This window comes from Morone saxatilis, unplaced genomic scaffold (assembly GCF_004916995.1).
Source record: "Morone saxatilis isolate NCDOM2014 unplaced genomic scaffold, NCSU_SB_2.0 Contig1, whole genome shotgun sequence".
NCBI classification, from domain to species: Eukaryota; Metazoa; Chordata; class Actinopteri; family Moronidae; genus Morone; species Morone saxatilis.
Genome location: NW_023339651.1, coordinates 18314851 through 18332976, shown reverse-complemented (window position 1 = coordinate 18332976; position 18126 = coordinate 18314851).

Sequence of the window (18126 nt, the reverse complement as noted above, 5' to 3'; positions counted from 1 at the left end):
AGGAGGCGGAGGAAGGAGGCGTGACAAGGGAGGCTTGGGAGGTCCTTGAGGAAAGGGAGGGAGCGATTGGAGAAAAGAAGAGGGTTGGGAAGGAGGGATTGGAGCGAGGGGAGTGGCTGGGAGAGGGAGGAAGAAAGGGAGGGAGGAGGAGGGAGGAGGGAAGTCTCTGGGGTGTTCTAACATCAAATGGGCAAGCATGAGAGAGAGACAGAGGGAGAGTGTGTGTCTATTTCTGCGTGTGTGCACACTCACACACATAACAATAAGAGAGCAGCTGATCCATGCCATTAACCCTTTGCAGAGAGGTTCAGCACGGCCTAGTCGCTAATAGCCATCCCATAATAGCAACAGCCGTTGTAATGCGGCAGTTTTGACTAGCAGGAAACTAAAAAGCTTATACACACACTTTTATGCAAAAAACCCACTTACTCCTCCTGTAAATCAGTGTATCTGTGTCTTTGCACTCCAACCAGCTGCTCTGTTCAATCCCCAAAAAGTGATTTCTGTTTGCTTTTGCCCCCGTCTCACTCTCTAAGGGTTTGGATGAAAAGGCGGAATTATTGCGAGGTGGAATACAGTACGCACGCCCCCCTAAAAATAATTTCATTTTATTTAAGAAACAATTAAGGACGGAAACAATTACAGCGCGTGTTTAACGCCTTTGCAGAAATCACAGAGCTGATGCAACGGCTTAATTGAATTTATAGCTCAGCTGTAAGGAGGATATTTTCTTTAAGCATAGCATTTCCCTAGAAAGAACAGGGCTAATGGTTGAATAATGAGATACAGTAAAATATACATTCCCCCCACTCCTTCCTTCGTTCCTTTTGTCCCACCGTGGGGCCTCGGAGGGGGAAGGCAGGCGGCCGTTTATTTATATTTGGACACTATATTTGTTGTTTGATGTACTACAACACTGACTACATTATTTAGTTTAATCTGAGGCTGGTAGAGGGTTTGGAAGTTGGTCTTATACACCTCCGCCACTGAGAGGGAGAGAGGAAGGAGGGGGATGGAGGGGGAATAGGAGGAGAAATATGTTTAATGCAGACAACAGTGCTTGCTCATTCCACCCCCATCTATCATGTTAAAACAGTGGTTAATAAAAATGGTAAAATAGTAAAAAGAAAACAATATAAAAATAAAAAAGAGCAAGAAAAAGGGTGAAAAATGTGTATTTAGAAAAATGCACAAATAAACCCATGTGATACAAATCCACCCATTTTTCTGTACACATTCATTTGATTCAGGACCTCTCTCAGCTATTTAGTCCATCTTGTTTCACCACCAGAGCGGACACAGGAAACAGACCAGTACCCATATAGAAGGCTCAGAATGGCATCCATATAGCAAATGACTATAGGAGCTGGCTAAAAGCCTTAAGCCCATCAGTTCAAAGATGGAAAGAAACAATACAGGAAGCCTCAGAGATTGAGAGAATATGTTACAGAGTGAGAAATGAAGAAGCAGAGTATAAAAGTGGACGAGTTATGAAGCCATGAATTCAATTTTGAAATTACTTACACCAACATTAACAAAATAATCCACAAAAGCACAGAGGCAGATCTTAGGCAAACAAACAGACTTATTTCAGAGCATACATCATATTTATTTTATTTGTATGTACTTATTTATTTTATTTATGTACTTTTTTATGCATATCAGTACAGACTCCGTTTTTTAAAAGATACCTTTTGGACTTTTCATGCCTTTATTGTGATAGGAAAGGTGAAGATAGACAGAGGACTGTCGTGAATTTCCCTTGGGATAAATAAAGTATCTATCTATCTATTTATCTATCTAGGACAGAATAGATAGACAGAAAGAGGGGAGAGAGACCGGGGCAACGACATGCAGCTACGACATGCAGCAAAGGGCAGCCTGGAATCGAACCAGCCTACATGTGGAGCGTGCGCCCTTATACGTGTGTATGTATATGTAATATGTAAAACATAAATTGATACATTTGTAGTTGCAGCTTGGTTTTCTTTATCTTTGTTCATAACACTGAGTGTTTAGAATACTAAAATAATAATTGCAAAAAAATTCAAATATACTGAATATATTGTGGATGTATTGAATTGTGAAATTATGGCAATTAAAGTATTAACAAAAAACAAAACAGAAGAAAACTTTCAATCTTTTTTCCAACAGATTAAACCTTGGAGGTAAAGAAATAATGCAATCAGATGAAAAAAAAAAAAAACACCAACATGCATAAGTCAAACATAAGATTTCCTTGAAAGCCATCATAATTTCAGAAATTCAAGGGATTGACACAGCTAGGTGGAATTCAAAACTGATTCTGGATCTGTTTCAAAAATAAATTTGATGTGAACAGCAGGCGAGTACGCATAGTAACACAGACTAAAGTTGTGAAGAAGAGTGTGTGTAACAGCACATATTGTTTCATCTCTCTTCATTTACTATATGAATACAATTGTCCTACAGTATAGCTGCACACACACACACACACACACACACAGAAGCTGATTGAATGGCAATCTAATCTCCAATCTGGCTGTAATGTTTCATTATCTGAAGATATTAGCCAATGTTTTGAGTTTCCTGAGAGTGTGTGCTCATGTGTGTATTATGTATATTGTTTTTTATATGAAAATATGCTGCAAGATACACTGAGCGCTACATTACACCTAAAACTGACTCCTGATGAGGATTTAATAGGGAAAAAAAACATTTTGATGTACCTCGCAAGCTTATTGAAATGTTCTCTCACTTAAGGTCACAGTGAAATGAAAAATTAGGCCATTTTGTATTTAGACAGGGCAAATAAACCAACTCAGATAAAAGAAGGTATATAATCTAAAAACTGTCACATGCATTTTTAATCCAGCCAAAGACAATGTAATTATATCCACCTACACCTACACCCAAAAAAGAGGTCTGAATCACACCTTATTCTAGATTTTGACCAAAATTAGTTTCTTTCATTCATAATATAATAAACTAAACCAAAACTAAAAACTTAATAGTCAAGCAAAGGCTGCAACAACCAATCAGAAAAAGGAGTTAAATCAACAACAACACAATTACACTCAGTTGTTGATGCAAACATAAAATTAAAGGACTGATGTACACAATACAAAGAATACACAATAAGCAGTCTTGAATTGGTAATCAATAATCAATATTCATCAGGGGAGAGAAATCAACCAGTCCAATTATCCTTTCCAGACTGCAATAATTCATGCAAATATTTTAAAACTCTACCAAGAGTCAATTATTAAGGGAATTAGTTAATTACATTTTTGTTTAAAAAATCACTATCCCTGTCTGTGCAAGGCAACTGGTTAATGTGTGTTTAAGATGTTAAAACAGCAGGTAACTGTTGGGGAAGACGTTATAAAAATAACAAGTTCATCATTGTACTGAGAAAGGACAATGTGATGCTCTCCTGTGTGAAATTCAAATCTAACCACCACCTCAGTTTCTACATTCTCACATTTTATTACAAACCTCTCTGAACTGAAGCTTGATGTTAGACGCTAATTGTGTATATTCATCTGCTGAAAGTGGTTTCTCTAGCTCATGTGAACATCTGATTCTAAGGGGCGGCCTACAGCAGCGTTATGTGACATCACAAATAGGTTAGGAAGTCAGTCCTGGTCCAGGTATGCAACTTGTACAGTACCCAACTTTGTACAGTGTTTGATTTGTAGAACTGAAGCCACCAGTGCACAGGTCCACTGGAGAATGGACTTTACAGTGAAAGAAATTAACAACATTTGCATATTGAGAGATTCTCATTTTCTCATTATTAATGAGGTAGAATGATTCCTTTTTAAGGGTTTTAATGCAGAAATTGTACTTTTTTGTGAAAAAGTCAGATACACATTATTGTTCAAAGCAGCCTATGTGTATATGTCGTAATCATACCTGCCAACATTTAGGTTGAAATACAGAATGTTTTTTGGGGGGGTGGGCCATAACAATGCAGCGCTGTGAGGATATAGACCACATTTCATACATTCATCACAAGCCTCAGGGTTTCACTGTTAATGGAAACTCCAGTCTATCACTGATAAACAGAATTGTACATTAGGCTTTGTGATCGAAGAAATTATTCATATCACTTGTGTGTATACTGTGTTTTATAGATGATCTGACAACTTGGATGACGTCAGACAAATTCTGTGTATGATGATTATTCATAATAAAGTGCAAATTACTGGAGTTTCCCAGAAGAAACAAGAAAACAGGGTGATGGGAGATGGGCAATGGAAAATTGTTGGCAGGTTTTAATACATATCTGGAGGGGATTCTTTAAAAATCAGACTGGCGCTTGCCTTGCTTAGAGCTGGGCAAAACAGTGAAGCAAAGCTGCAACAAAAACTTCCTGTGCATACTTTGGCAAGTGTGAACCTATTGTGATGTATCACCCCCATTGGTTTTGTGGAGTAAAACTGTTTCTGAAGCCTCAAGTTTGGCATTATGGTCGTTTGCCATGATGGTTTGTTGGAACGCAGCAGAGGGGAGCCATACTGCGAGTTGAGCATGCTTTATTGGCTGCACCAGTTTTTGACCTTCGTCCGTAGCGGGAAAATGGTGGCCCTGGTCACAACAATCTCGGAGCTCGCAGATAAACACGTACAGCTAAATACTGTTTGGTGAAAATATTTTAATGGGGAGAAAATAGTCAACAGCAGTAACAGGAATCTGGATCGCATATTTGATCAAGAAACTGCCTAAGTTTGACCAGTTTGATCTGAGTTTGGTGCGTTTGAGCTGACGCGACTCACTGAGAGTGGCGCTGTCAATCCACAAGGTTACCCCATGCCTAAAGCATACCTGCTTTAAATGGTCTATTTTTACTGCAAAATGGAAGCCATCATTTACTAAATGAACATCATGCTGTATTGAAGCAAGACTGAAACTAGAAGATTAAAGAAGAGACCATAAACCCATTAGGAAACTTATGGTTTACTTATGGAGCTGCCTCTGCTGGCCATTAGATAGAATGCAGGTTTCGGCTTCACTTCACAGACCCGGAAGCACAGTCCGGTATATATACATTCAATGACACTCGTCAAACACAAAAATTGGATTCAAATTCCGCAGAAAAGTCACTTTGTGATTTCAGCTGAATTGAATTGAAAAAAAAACCCTGTCTGATGTAGCTTTAATGCAATCTTCACTTCCTGTCCTCTCAGTCACTCAATAAACTGTCACCAATTACTCGCAACCTCCAATGCATTTTATTGCTAGTAATGCATAATGTCATATCAGAGGCGAGGCAGTGGTATGTTGATGAGTGTCTCCTCTGAAATGTAAAGTAGAGCGCGGACAACATCACTCACTCCATCTTCATGTGAACCAATGCAAATGACAGCTACTGTTGTCTATTATCATCTGTTATTGATCTTCCTCACCACAGTCACACCTCTCAAGGAGGTTTGGCAGCGGTAAGTTTATTGCAGTATTTTTTCAACCATCCTCTCTTTGAGTGTTACCTGGGCCTGATGAAAACTTAAAAGGCCGGTGACATTGAGGCTTCAAAGCCACGCCTCGGCATCAAAGCCAGTTTGAACATATTGAAATATTTATCATTTTTATTCCTCACTGCAGATGGATCTGCTGGTTACTGATAGCATGGGAAGCGTGGAAGGCAACGGGACGGGAGGTCAGTGTTTGTGGGTTCAGGTGAATGTGCGTTTGCACTTTTGTACTTCTTTAAACAGCACAAAAAAAGAGAGACAAACAGACTCAGAGCAAAAACAAACCATGAGGACGCAAAACTGTAAGCTCGAGCAAAAGGGACTGCGAGTGAGAGTCAATGAAAAGAGAGAGAGAGAGAGAGAGAGAGAGAGAGAAAGATACTGACGGAAGCAGGAGGCACTGGAGCCCTTATGCAAAGCACAGGCAGGTTGACTCGGCAGGAAAAGTGACTTTGAAAGCGGTGGCCGGTCCCTGCTGGCGAGGCGAGGCGGCGTTTGGAAAAGTGGGGGATTGTTGAGAGGAATCAAAGCGGCCTGAGACTTGACAGGGCGACGACATTAGGCATTCTCCTCCCTTCATCCCCTAAGGTGCTTGTCCTTTGCAAGGTGGAACCACACTCACAAAGTCGAGGAAGAAACAAAAAAAAAGCCTTGTCTCTTTCTCCTCACACACACTCACAGACACTCACACACACTCACTTTGTACTTCTGTTTTTTTTTTTACCTCTGCCTCCTTTTTTACTTCATTTTCTCTCTCTTCCTCCTCCCCCTCTCCTTCTCACCTCTGTCTGTCTTTAACTGTCCTTACCACAGCTGCAACAATAAGATTCAATGAAAAATGAATTGCCAGCTATTTTCATAATCAATTAATTAATAATCTTTAAGATCCAGTGTGTAGCATTAAGTGGCATTTAGTCATTGTGCAAAGGAGAAACTATGGTGGCTGAGAAATTTATGAAAAACGCAAAAGCCCCAATCTAGAGCCAGTGTTTGGTTTGTCACTTCAGGACTACTGTAGAAACATGGTGGTTTAATGGTGTCTGTAGATAAAAACAGCTGGTTAAAAAAAGAAGCAATCTGAAGATGTAACTTTAGGCTCTGGGAGTATATTTCACAATTCTGACATTTTATAAACTAAACGAATAATCGATAAATCTTGAAAATAAGCGTCAGATTAATTAATAATTCAATTATAAGTTGCTGCCCTAGTCTTTACATTAGTATCCTCAACTCTCCTGATTAGCAACTATAGTTTATTTTATTATTATTGATTAAGTCCTTTGAACAGTTTTTTATGGTAATTTCCAACAAAGCCTTGTAATTAGTTCACTTAAAATACACTTGTCCTTGTTTTGGTTTTAATGTTTGCTTTGCCGATCATATGAAACTTATTTGCCTTTTCACGATGACTAATTGAGCTGGTGTCAGCAAAATTAAGAACATAAAGACACAGAAAGGGGGAAAACAACATGTACATGCTTGCCAGAATCTCTTAACATGCATACTGAGTGTGGACCGGGCAGCTCCATCCTCTGGTGGGCCGCTAACATGACAAGAGTGGAGTATATCATGGTTTATGTGCTTCTGTGCAGGGACAGAGAGACAGAGAGACAGAGAAAGAGAGAGAGAGAGAACGCGAGAAAGAGGAAAGTGCACAGTGAGTAAAAGAAAGAGAGAAATGGGAGCTGGAGTAAAGATAATTAGTGTGTGTGTGAGAGAGAGAGTGAAGCTGGTCACTGTAGTTTTTAAGCTAACATTACTCAAACAAGAGGAAATAGAATTTGTTGGGGACTATTTTTTTGTGGTGGATTAATACAAATTTGGTGCATTAGGGACTATTTGGGGAAGCAGGACTGTGTATGTGGGATTGAACAAACTAAAAGTGTGTGTGTGTTTTCATGGCAGGCTTGGACTGTCCACCGGGAGCACTGGGAGATTTCCCAGTGGCCTGGCCAGTGTTATAAAAAACTAAATGAAATGGGTAAATCAAAGAGAAAGTAACAGTCGCAACCCCTGCCTGCTTTTAACCTGATGGTATGATCTCTGTCTGTCATCACACGTGTACACATCAACACAATGTTGAGGCAGTGCGCGTGGCCGGCAGCGCAGAGAGAGGGAGGGAAAGAGAAAGGAGCTGAGAGGGAGGGCATTAAAGCGAAAAGCCCGGGAGGAAAGCGCAGCTGAATGCTGCAAAATGAAAGCTGTGTTCACGAGCAAGGGACATGGTTAGGCTTTAAAAAAACAAAACAAAGCATGCTAGCAGGGCCGCCCTCAGCATCTCATTATATCACCATTTGATTCTATGTTTTAAAAACCAGTAACACTTAACATTTATTCATGCTCTGTAGGAAGGAGGAGATGTATGTGCATGAAAATGATATTGAAAAAAATAAGCTGTATAGTCTTTTCACTTATGCATCAGTAATGATAAAGGCAAATAATGATTATGGAGTGTAGCCTTTAACATCTAAAATATGTACATTTTCATTAGGCTGTATCAGAGTGAGGCCTCTTGAATCTATATAAAACTATAATGTGGCATATGGAGGAATCAGACATATGAAAAGAAACACACACGTTTACAGACACTGTTATTCCGAATATGACCATATTCCACATTTGATAAGCATTTTGCTAAACAGCATATTCCATTTGGATATTCCTTATCAAGCCTTAATCCAAATGGAGCATTTTCCGATTAAAGCTGCAGTAGGTAACCTTTATAAAATAACTTTTTGTCATATTTGCTGAAACTTTCACTATATCGTGACAGTAGTACATGGGACAGATAATCTGCAAAACTGGGATATGCTGATATTATTCAGGTTTTAGGAGCATTCTTTGGACACGCACACAGTGTATATGTAATTAATATGCGTCTCATTTGGGGTTTTACCACAGTCTGCCTGTTCATGGTCAGCTCTGTGCATTGTTGTCACAAACAAAACTAAATCTTTGTATGAAAGTAATTTATGGCCTGGCTCGGAACGGCCCAACTACCAAAAAGATAGAGAGCTTGTTCCTTCCATGTTGCTAACCCAAACTGAGTTTGACCCCACGCTGGGCCCGACTGCATTAGAGCACGACTCCAACATGTGATTACTGCGCTCCGGGTTATTAGGGAATAATAGTAAATCTAATTTGAAGGTAATTAGTCTAGGATTGCTCGCTGTGCACCGCTATGCGAGGGTGTGTGTGTGTCCAGTGCTGATTAGAACAAGGTGGCAGGGATGTACCCCTGAAGCTGACTCATTATGATAGTGAGAATAACACTGCAAATTCATAGAGGGAAGCAGAAAGGCATCACACACACCAACAACGAGAAATAAGATATTACGCAGAATATATCTGCATGAAGAGGCAGGTAGCTGCTTTTGTCTTCATCCTAATGCTGGGGATCATTTGATCTTTTGATACTTGAGCTGATACAGTACCTGACTGAGCTCAGGTCCACAACTAGGGTTGGCAATATATCAGACTTTCACAACACAATTTTAGCAGTGTAGTTACAGATTGCAACTCACTCACTTCACCCTCCCTTTCCAAGAGCAAAGGAGAAACTACATTGGCCCTGAAATACAGCAAAAAGGCAACCTGCCCTAGAGCCAGTGTTTGGTTTGTCAATTCTTGGCTACTGTAGAAACATGGTGCACTCCATGGAAGGCGTCTATAGATAAAAACGTCTCATTCTAAGGTAATGAAAACACAACTATTCTTATTTTTAGGTGATTATACACTAATGAAAACTTTAAATAACCCAATAAATGTTGGTTTTGTTTGTTTTCCAAACTTACTAACAATTACACTTCTACAAGTCAACTTAGAGGTTGCCCCATTGTTCACTTTTGAATCCTTATTTTTTCTCAGTGTCATGTTATTCCTAAAAATGATATCTGAATAAAAAATTTTTCAGTTTATTTGTGAAAAGTAAGTGAAAGCTTGAATGTTTCTTGTAGTAAATAACCTGAAATTGACAGCAAACTAAGATATTTGTAATATATGTGATGGAGTATATCAGAGAATAAGGATTCCAGTGACAAAAAAAAGGTCAACAGAAACAGTGTTTACACACACAGACAGTATGTTGTGTGATTTGAGATTGTGCAGATTTTCTTCCACTTTAACACTTTATTACTGACTACCCTAATAACCACTACAGATGCATGTGTTTACTTGTTGATTCAGTTATTTGCACATGCATGACAATGGATGTATTAAAAGGGGAAGAACGCCCACTGAGGCTGCAAGGGCCCAGATTTTGCTGTTACACTAGTGTAGTAAGTCAAAAGAAATTGACTTAATAGGTTTTATTCTTAATTTTCCTCTTCTCTCCTCTCCTCTCCCCTCCTCTCCTCTGAGGCGTAATGGAGGGCCTGACATGGCAGTATTTCATCCAGAGCTCGCTGACACCAGGGCTCCACGCAGGAGAGCGGCCCAGGACAGAGGCCCAGTCGGTGGGCTTTGAGGCAGCGAGAGCTCCCCGGGGGACAGCGGAGGGATGGGGCCTTTAATGTTCAGCAAATCTGTTAAAGGAACATCCATCATCGATGCCCCGGCCGAGAGGCCACTGCAGGCGTCAGATACTCATCACTCCATCCATTGTTCCTCCTCACTTGTTTTACCTCACCTTTTTCAGATAAATTGTGCAAGTTCATCCCTTTTCTCTCTCAGCAACACACACACAAAAAGAATAGTGAGCTACCACACACACACACACACACAGTCACACACACAGTCAGTTTTTCAGTCAGCCAGGATGAATTGCTGCAGAGGACAAGAGAAAAGGAAGAAATCTGCTTCAATCTTTATGCATTCAGAAACAAAATATGTCCCTGGTCCTCAGGACGCAGTCCAGTGGCTTTTCAAATTTTGACGTCACAGAAATGCAATTCTCAATCCGCCCCGTTCTGCTTTAGCACTCCCAATGGTCGACCGCAATATATCTCTTACCCATACCGACACACATACACACACAAACACACACACACACACAAGGCAAGAGGCAGTAATATATCTCTGGGAGAATTTAAGTGCACCACCACCAACATTTGCATTTCTGTGGAACGAGTGCATCTGATTTATAGAATTGGAGGCCTGAAGCATCTTGGGAAATGAGGCGGGTGGATGGAAAACTACGTTTCCCAGCGGCGGCATGTTTTGGCCATGTCAGCAGCAGGCATTTCAGAACATTTCAGTTTTGCAGTGCTGGTGAATTTCCAAAACAAGGCGGAGAGAGAACGAGGAAAAAAAGGAGAAATGAATAAGCAGCAAAACAACTTTTTGTGTGAGCATGAATTTTCAAGAGGAGCCAATTTTTTTTTGTTAAAGCAAAGTTTGAGCGCAGAGAAGTTGGGCTGGGTTCCTCAAGCAAACCGAATGATTTGTTCTTTGAAGCATCAAAGCCTGTTTTCCAAATGAACAAGTTGTTTTGTGAAGAATATCAAAAGAGGAGAACAGGAGAGTAAAACGAGGAGAGGGACAGAACAAGCAACCAGCTAAAGCAGCATTGAAATGGAATCAAACTGGGAGGAGAGAGTGGGAAATTATGAGAAAGGAGAGGAAAGCAGAGGGAGATAATGCAGAGTGGTGAGGAGACACAAGAAACAACAAACCTTTTTTGTTATGCTATCATTATCACTCCTCCTTTCCTGTTCTCCGCTCAGTAAACAAGAGAGCGGAAACAAACTGACTCTGCAGTGAGGAAATTACAGAACGGATGAGAGTAAGAGATGGAGGACTGACTGAGAACGAGGGATGTGAGAGAAAAGTGAAAACACTGAAAGCAGCCAAATTAGTGGACATAAGCGGATAGAGGGATGAGGGGAGGAGGAGTGACAAGAGGGAGGGCAAGAATCCCCGTCGAGTTGCCTCTCTGTATTATCTATCAAGTGTGACTCGTAAATTTCCGGCGCGCTGCGAGCTGATTTATCCGCAGTCAGACGGGTAATTCTGCCTCCCTGGGGAGCAAAAACCCCGCCGTCCCTCCCACCACACCTTCTGCAACAGTCCACATCCCACATCACGCAGGCTGCCTCATCCAGGGATTTCAACTCACACACTACCAAGTAGATTTTTGGACTCTTTTGACTCAGTGATGTCCCACACAAGATCTGCAAGCCTGTTGTATGAAAGATCGATCTTATCAAAGCAGAACTAAAGAAGTATACACATAGCATATTATTATCGCCAGTTTGAAATAATAAATTGTTTGAAATTAATAAAACTGATTCTGTGACCACTGACAGACAACATCAAAAGGTCACACTATGTGATGTGTGTGAAAGGATTACATTATTTTATACCAATAGTAGAGCCCGAGCGATATTATCAGCCAATATTGGCCTATCGCAGACATACTGAATTATGAAAACTGTTTTTTTCCGTATATAATGCAAAAAAAAAATGCTTGCAGTAATATATTGCCGCTGCTGCAAATGTTATCCAGCAGAGGGCGCTGTGATTTACAATACTGTGGCAAGCAGCACAGTTAGAGAGAAGAAGCAGCCTCAAAATGAGCCTACATGTTAAATTATTTAACATGTACAGAATATTGTTATGTTATATAACTGTTAAAGAAGGCAGCCTGAGTACCTTTGCAGAGCCAAATTAGTGCAAAATCCACATAGAAAGGTCTATTTTCATTCCAGCTCAAAAATACACTATATCGGCCACCCATATCTGTAATTTGTGAATATTTCTCCTTTAAAATTTAGGATGATATGAGGATTTAATAATTATTGTTGTTAGGTTATTTAATGTACCTGGCAAGTAGCAAAATTGTTGATACTGAACGTATCAGTAGAATGTTCCCTGACAGCATATTTAATTGTTTTCTGCCAAAGGTTTTGCTACAGAGCAGAAATTTACATTAATCTACAGCTAGCTAATCTACATTATTATTTAGTTAGCTAGTTAGCTAACATGAGCTAACTTAAGATATATATTTAACAATCACAATTTCGTCTTTTCAGCATAGACGAGCACATAAAACTAGCCAAGATGAAAGAGGAAAGTTGACTAAAGCTTGACAAACTCCTGACAAAAGGAAATGTCAGTTATGAAACGCACACCTGTTCTAGGTTAACTAGATACAATATGTGTCTGCTGTATGTCTTTGTCCAGACTTAGACTCTGATGAAGACACAGTAGTGTTTAAACAGTGTCTGTTTGCACTAATAAAGGCTACAAATCAATCAGTGTGCCTTTGTTTCCTTTATACAGTAAGTTTGATGTCCTCACGATTCAGCTGCACACTGCTGGAAGATGCACTCTGTTTTAACTACACTTCACCTTTCATTAGACCTGACGGAGAGAGCACAAAACTTACTAAAGCAATGCTGGATTGTGGACAGTTACGGTCAATATTTCCCAATGTCTGGACTAAAGTGCCTTTGACTGTGGCTGATGCTTTACTGTCAGCAGCTGCAAGAGTTTGTTTTAAAAAATGTTAAAACAATTTCACCATGTTGCAGAATAAGGATGGTCTCACATTATTATCTGTAACATTTACCAAGCTGTAACATATATTAATCATTTCTAAAGACTGCAGTATAGTATGAGAAGCAGAAATTAATGTAAATGTATTTACTGCAGTAAAGAGCTCTCCTCCCAGGCTAATGACATGTAGTCTTCCAGCCCAAAGTGTTTTTTTCTATTGCAGTTAGAAAGAGGAGGTTAATTGGACAGTACACTGCTGTGTATGGGACACGGTTGCTCTACATTAAATGAAAGTAAAAATAAAGCCACGGTGAAAACAAACAGTCCACTGCCTGTGCAATAAATAAAACCTGAACTGTCACATTTAAAGACCTCTGAAATAACAATATCAATTGTATCCAATGAAGGCATTTCTTAAAATAATTACATGGACCCACAATGTGCATAAAGAGCACCACAACTACAGTGCAACTGAAGCCGTATGTGTAAAAGCTGCATCCACTCCCGCTTGTCCTTCATCCATCTTTAGCATGTCTTTGGGCAAGATCAGTGTACATCAAGACAAGGGCGGGTGTGACGGCTCCATGTTGAGCAATCTCCAAAACCTCTGGCCATTTTAACATTTAATCAACTTGATGTCAGATCGGTCAGTCTTACTGTCTGCAGGACCACACAGCCCAAACAAAGTCAAACTCTGCAGCTACACCTCATGAAAGAAACATGGCGGCCTGTCAGGCCCCACGGCGTCTGCATTTGGTTGAGGTCCTCATCTACGAATCAGCTCACACTCAGAGCCGGAGAGGAGCCATCCCTCGTTGCCGTCAACTCACCTGAGTAACCCGACTCTGACCCCTGTCAATAAACCTCTCTGCCTCTCTCTCTCTCTCCTTCTGTTTCTCCATGTCTCTCTCTCCATAGCCTGTGGTAATGCATCCTCAGTGTGCTGTAGCTAGCGGCACAGTGAACACCAGGGTCCATGAGAAAGATCATATATTTTACAAGACACAGTACAGCCTGGAATCCACACTCTCAACAAAAAAGCTTCCATGTAACTCCAGAACACCTTTCATTTGGTTTGTACTGTGGTACATGCTGTTTTCATCTGATTCAGCTCGAGGCCCCGAAAAGGTTCAGAATACATAAACCTTACGACATGTTAATGACAACTGAGGGTGGAAGAAGAGATGAGAATGGATTCATAGACTGAATATGTCTGCCAATTGTGAGACTGGGCTATATCCACTGGAGGATACGTGTCACCTCGCCTAGACATGAAAAGTACACACAAAAGTACCCAGTCCACATAGAAAGGAGGATGGGGTGGAAGGATGGGTCAAACAAACCCAGGACTTTAACCCAGTAGACAGCTGTTTGCCTCCCTTGTGGAACCAAAAGTAAACCATTTCTTTTAACATATAATACACAAGTTAACTTATTTAAAATACTTAAGTAATGTAGTTGAAGTGAGAACGTGTTGTCCTGGCTGGATTACAGTATAAAACATTTTTATAATCCAAAATTCCACTGTATTCACAGAATGTAGTGTTAAGAAGCAGAAAAAAACTGCAGTTCCTCAAACAGCCACTTGAGGCTGGCTACATTATGACTTAAATTAAAATTCCCAACTTTACAGCAGAAATAAACATGTTTAGAGCCTGGTACAAAAAACACTTTTGTTCTCTATAACTTTTTTTCATTAAGTTTTATACAACTGACCCGTTTAAATTATATTTTGCATATTTTTTTTAAAGTCTAAATAAATAGATTCAAGTAGGGGCAAGAGGTTAAATATCTCTTTTTTTATTATTTATTTAGTTGTATTTTTTATTTTTTGTGGGGGGTGAATCGACCTTTAAAAGACATTCTGTCATTGTTTGTGAATGAAAGAATGTTCCAATCTGAAGTTTTAAGTTTGGGTGATGGAAAAAGCATTTAGTCTACATTTACCAAAGAGTTTGTACCCTAAATGTTAGATAATAAGACAAAATGTTTGCTTTTTTAGGATCAGAGTCTGGATGGGCTGCTGGTTACAGTAGATGCCAGATGGACAGATGACAGCTGGATGTACAATGACACCTCAGTAGAATCTCTATTAACACAAAATTGTGTTTGTGTGTTGAGGCCTCCCGCCTCAGCTGTGTTGTTTATGTGGTCATGTTAAACCGAGTGTACAGTACTCTGTGCTGACACAAACCACAGGTTGTGTATTCCCTGTAGTTCACCTCAGCACAGGCAGGTCGGCACTGTTTGGCATTGGCTCACAGGCGCAATATGTGGGAAGTCTACCTGCATCAGGGAGGTGTGTGTGCATGTGTGGAGAAAGAGGGACTGTGTGTGTGAAATTAGCTTGTGTGTTTGTACATCATTGCAACAGTGCATGTGCTGTACTGAGGTGTGTGTGTGCGTGTGTGTGTGTGTGTGCCAGCCTGGCTCTGTTCGGAGCCCTGATGCCCACTGGCATCAGCGCAGCACCCCGTTGCAGTTGTTGAAGAAAAAGGGAACAGCTGGCACTGCTGGGAGAGGGACAGAGTGTGGGCAGAGAGAGCATGAGCAAGCCAGAGAGAGAGAAAGTGTATGTGTGTGTGTGTGTGTGTAAGAAAGAGAGGGGTGATGGTGTTTATGTGTGATACAAGGAGGGTAGCAGTCATCTTGCCAAAACAGAGCCACAGAGTATTTAAAAAGCTTTCATTTGACATATGAGTCTATACTACACAAACATACACACACTTTAAACAAATACACCCTACATAAAATTACACCAGGAAATCCCCTAAAGCTTATTGAAGAGAATAGCAGGCCTCCCTCAGTAAAACTAAATGTGATTTTATGAAGGGATAAGGTGATAATATTGCAGCAATTTACATAGAATTTATAGTCACTTCAGGATTTCATTTCAAAACACTAAAAATATTCAGCGTTTTAGCACACATTCATCATGTGATATTTAAACAACTTAACTTTCATCCCAGCAGTCACTAGTGAAAAGGTTTCATTCTGAAGCAAAACTCTTAAAGGTTATCTATACAAATTTCACTGCTACTAGATGGTGCACTAAAGCACCAGTATTTCTGACCAAAACAACGGGTGCTACAGCCCACCAGTATCCAGTGACAAAACTAGTAATTTTACCTCGCAGATAATCGTAAAACTCAATTCAGACTGGACAGAAACAAAATAAAACTCATGAAAACCACGGACCACTCTGTACAACTAACTCTGGTTTGGTCAAAATAAGCCCTTAATTTACCGATTTAGATGACAAATTATTCAGGAAATGGGCTGCAATGGCTCCAATGTTTGCTAATCCTTGGGGACAAATGTGCCAGTGAAAGTAAGTCCACTAAAAGTTGTTGCTTTTGTCACTGAACAGGCTCATATTGTTCTGACAACATCACTGAAAGGATCCCAACAGAGATAGACCTTTTGTTTAACCAGCCGCAAAATGGCTCGCCTCCAAACTCCATGGACAAAAATAATAATTTTACCTTCAGATTACTGTAACATGGTAACTTCTTGCAAAGTGGACAGAAACAAAAAACTTACCAAGACTTCCTTTGGAACAGCTGTGTCGCATGTGCATGGTGGAACATCTTGATTTTCATTTCGGTGCCCATGTTAACAGATTAGAGCTGTGACTTTCTGCGGTGCTTCACTAGAGAGTCAAAGCCTATTTTTACAGCAATTTTTAATTCACTTGTGAAAGATTTTCTGGAAGTGAACTGGTTGAAGGGCAGTATCTTTCCACTGCTCTCTCTCTCCCCCACCTCCCCCGTCCTCTCTCCAAAAGAAAGAGAGACTGAGAGGAGAGACGCTTCTGGGACACAACATGCCGCTTCAGGTGGAATTTAGAGCATTTTCTAGAACGGGAGCGAACATCTCAAGCGACCGCGGCAGAGCCAAAATGTTTTGCGACCACGTCTGATGGAATTTGGAGGTTAGTCTTTTCAACAGTCACCAACTCTCTACTCAACTGCATGCGGATGGCTCACAGGCAATTAACATGCATGCACATTAATTTTCTTTTAATTTCGAGGATGTTTTAAACATTTGACACAATGCAGCCTAGGATTAGCTTCAGATACCTCATTATCCTCGGATTGACCTCTCGACTATTTCAATTCAGCATAAATTCACTCTGGCTTTTTTCAGCTGCTCTAACAGCTGCACAAGGTACACACACATCTATAGTTCATGAAAGGCTGTTAACTTTGTGTGGTGTGTTTCCTTCCTAGGAGAGCCTAAAGGAGGATCTTTTGGGGTACTTACAAATCCTCTGCATGTCCTTAGGTAGTTTTCATTTGGCTTTGGTGCAATATGCAAACACACTGACCACATTCATGATGCTAAGAGGCTGCAGAGGTGAGTGATATTTCTATTAAAAAATAAATAAATTTGTTTGTTTTTTTTATTAAAGGAAAAGGCAATTGAACTGAGCCCTTCCTCCCCCGCCACCCCTTCTTTTCCTCTCTATATTTGTTCACTCATCAGGGGCGGGTGAGAGGAGCAGAGGCGATAGCATCTCGTTATGTGCCGAGGAGTAAATGACTTACCGCCTGCCGAATATTAAAAACACACAGTGCTGTTTCCTGTATGGGCCTTATCTTTGCCTGGGACAACACACAGTTGTCATCTTCTGCAAAATGATCATGAGAATGAGAGCAGATAGCAGCTGTTTGATCCCCTGGCGTGCAATTGCAACAACGCCAACAGCTAGTGGGTGTGTGTGTGTGTGTGTGTGTTCTGCTACACGTTAATAAGCACTGGAGAAAATGTATAAATAAGAATGCACAGAAAATGAGTAAAGACACCAACTGAGGGACAAAGACAATTTGTGGATAACTGCCCTCAACATTGCTTCTGTCTTTTATTATTATTGTTCATAAGACGATATCATCAACATATTTTAAAGATTGTAATTGAGGTTATGGTACTCTAATGAATTTAGGGGGACAAAAGTGTGATGTTTTAGGTGAAGCAGACAATCTCATCTTTCAAGCACAAAAGAGAAATTATGGTGGCTGCAAGATGCACAAAAAAATGTGAACACCACCTATCTAGAATCAGTTTTTGGTTTGTCCCTTCTGAGCTACTGTAGAAACATAGCAGTTCAACATGGCGGACTCCATGGAAGGTGACCCACAGCATCTGTAAATAAAAGCAGCTCATTCTAAGGTAACAAAAACACAATGATTCATATTTTTAGGTGATTATTCACTAATAAAAACATACCTAT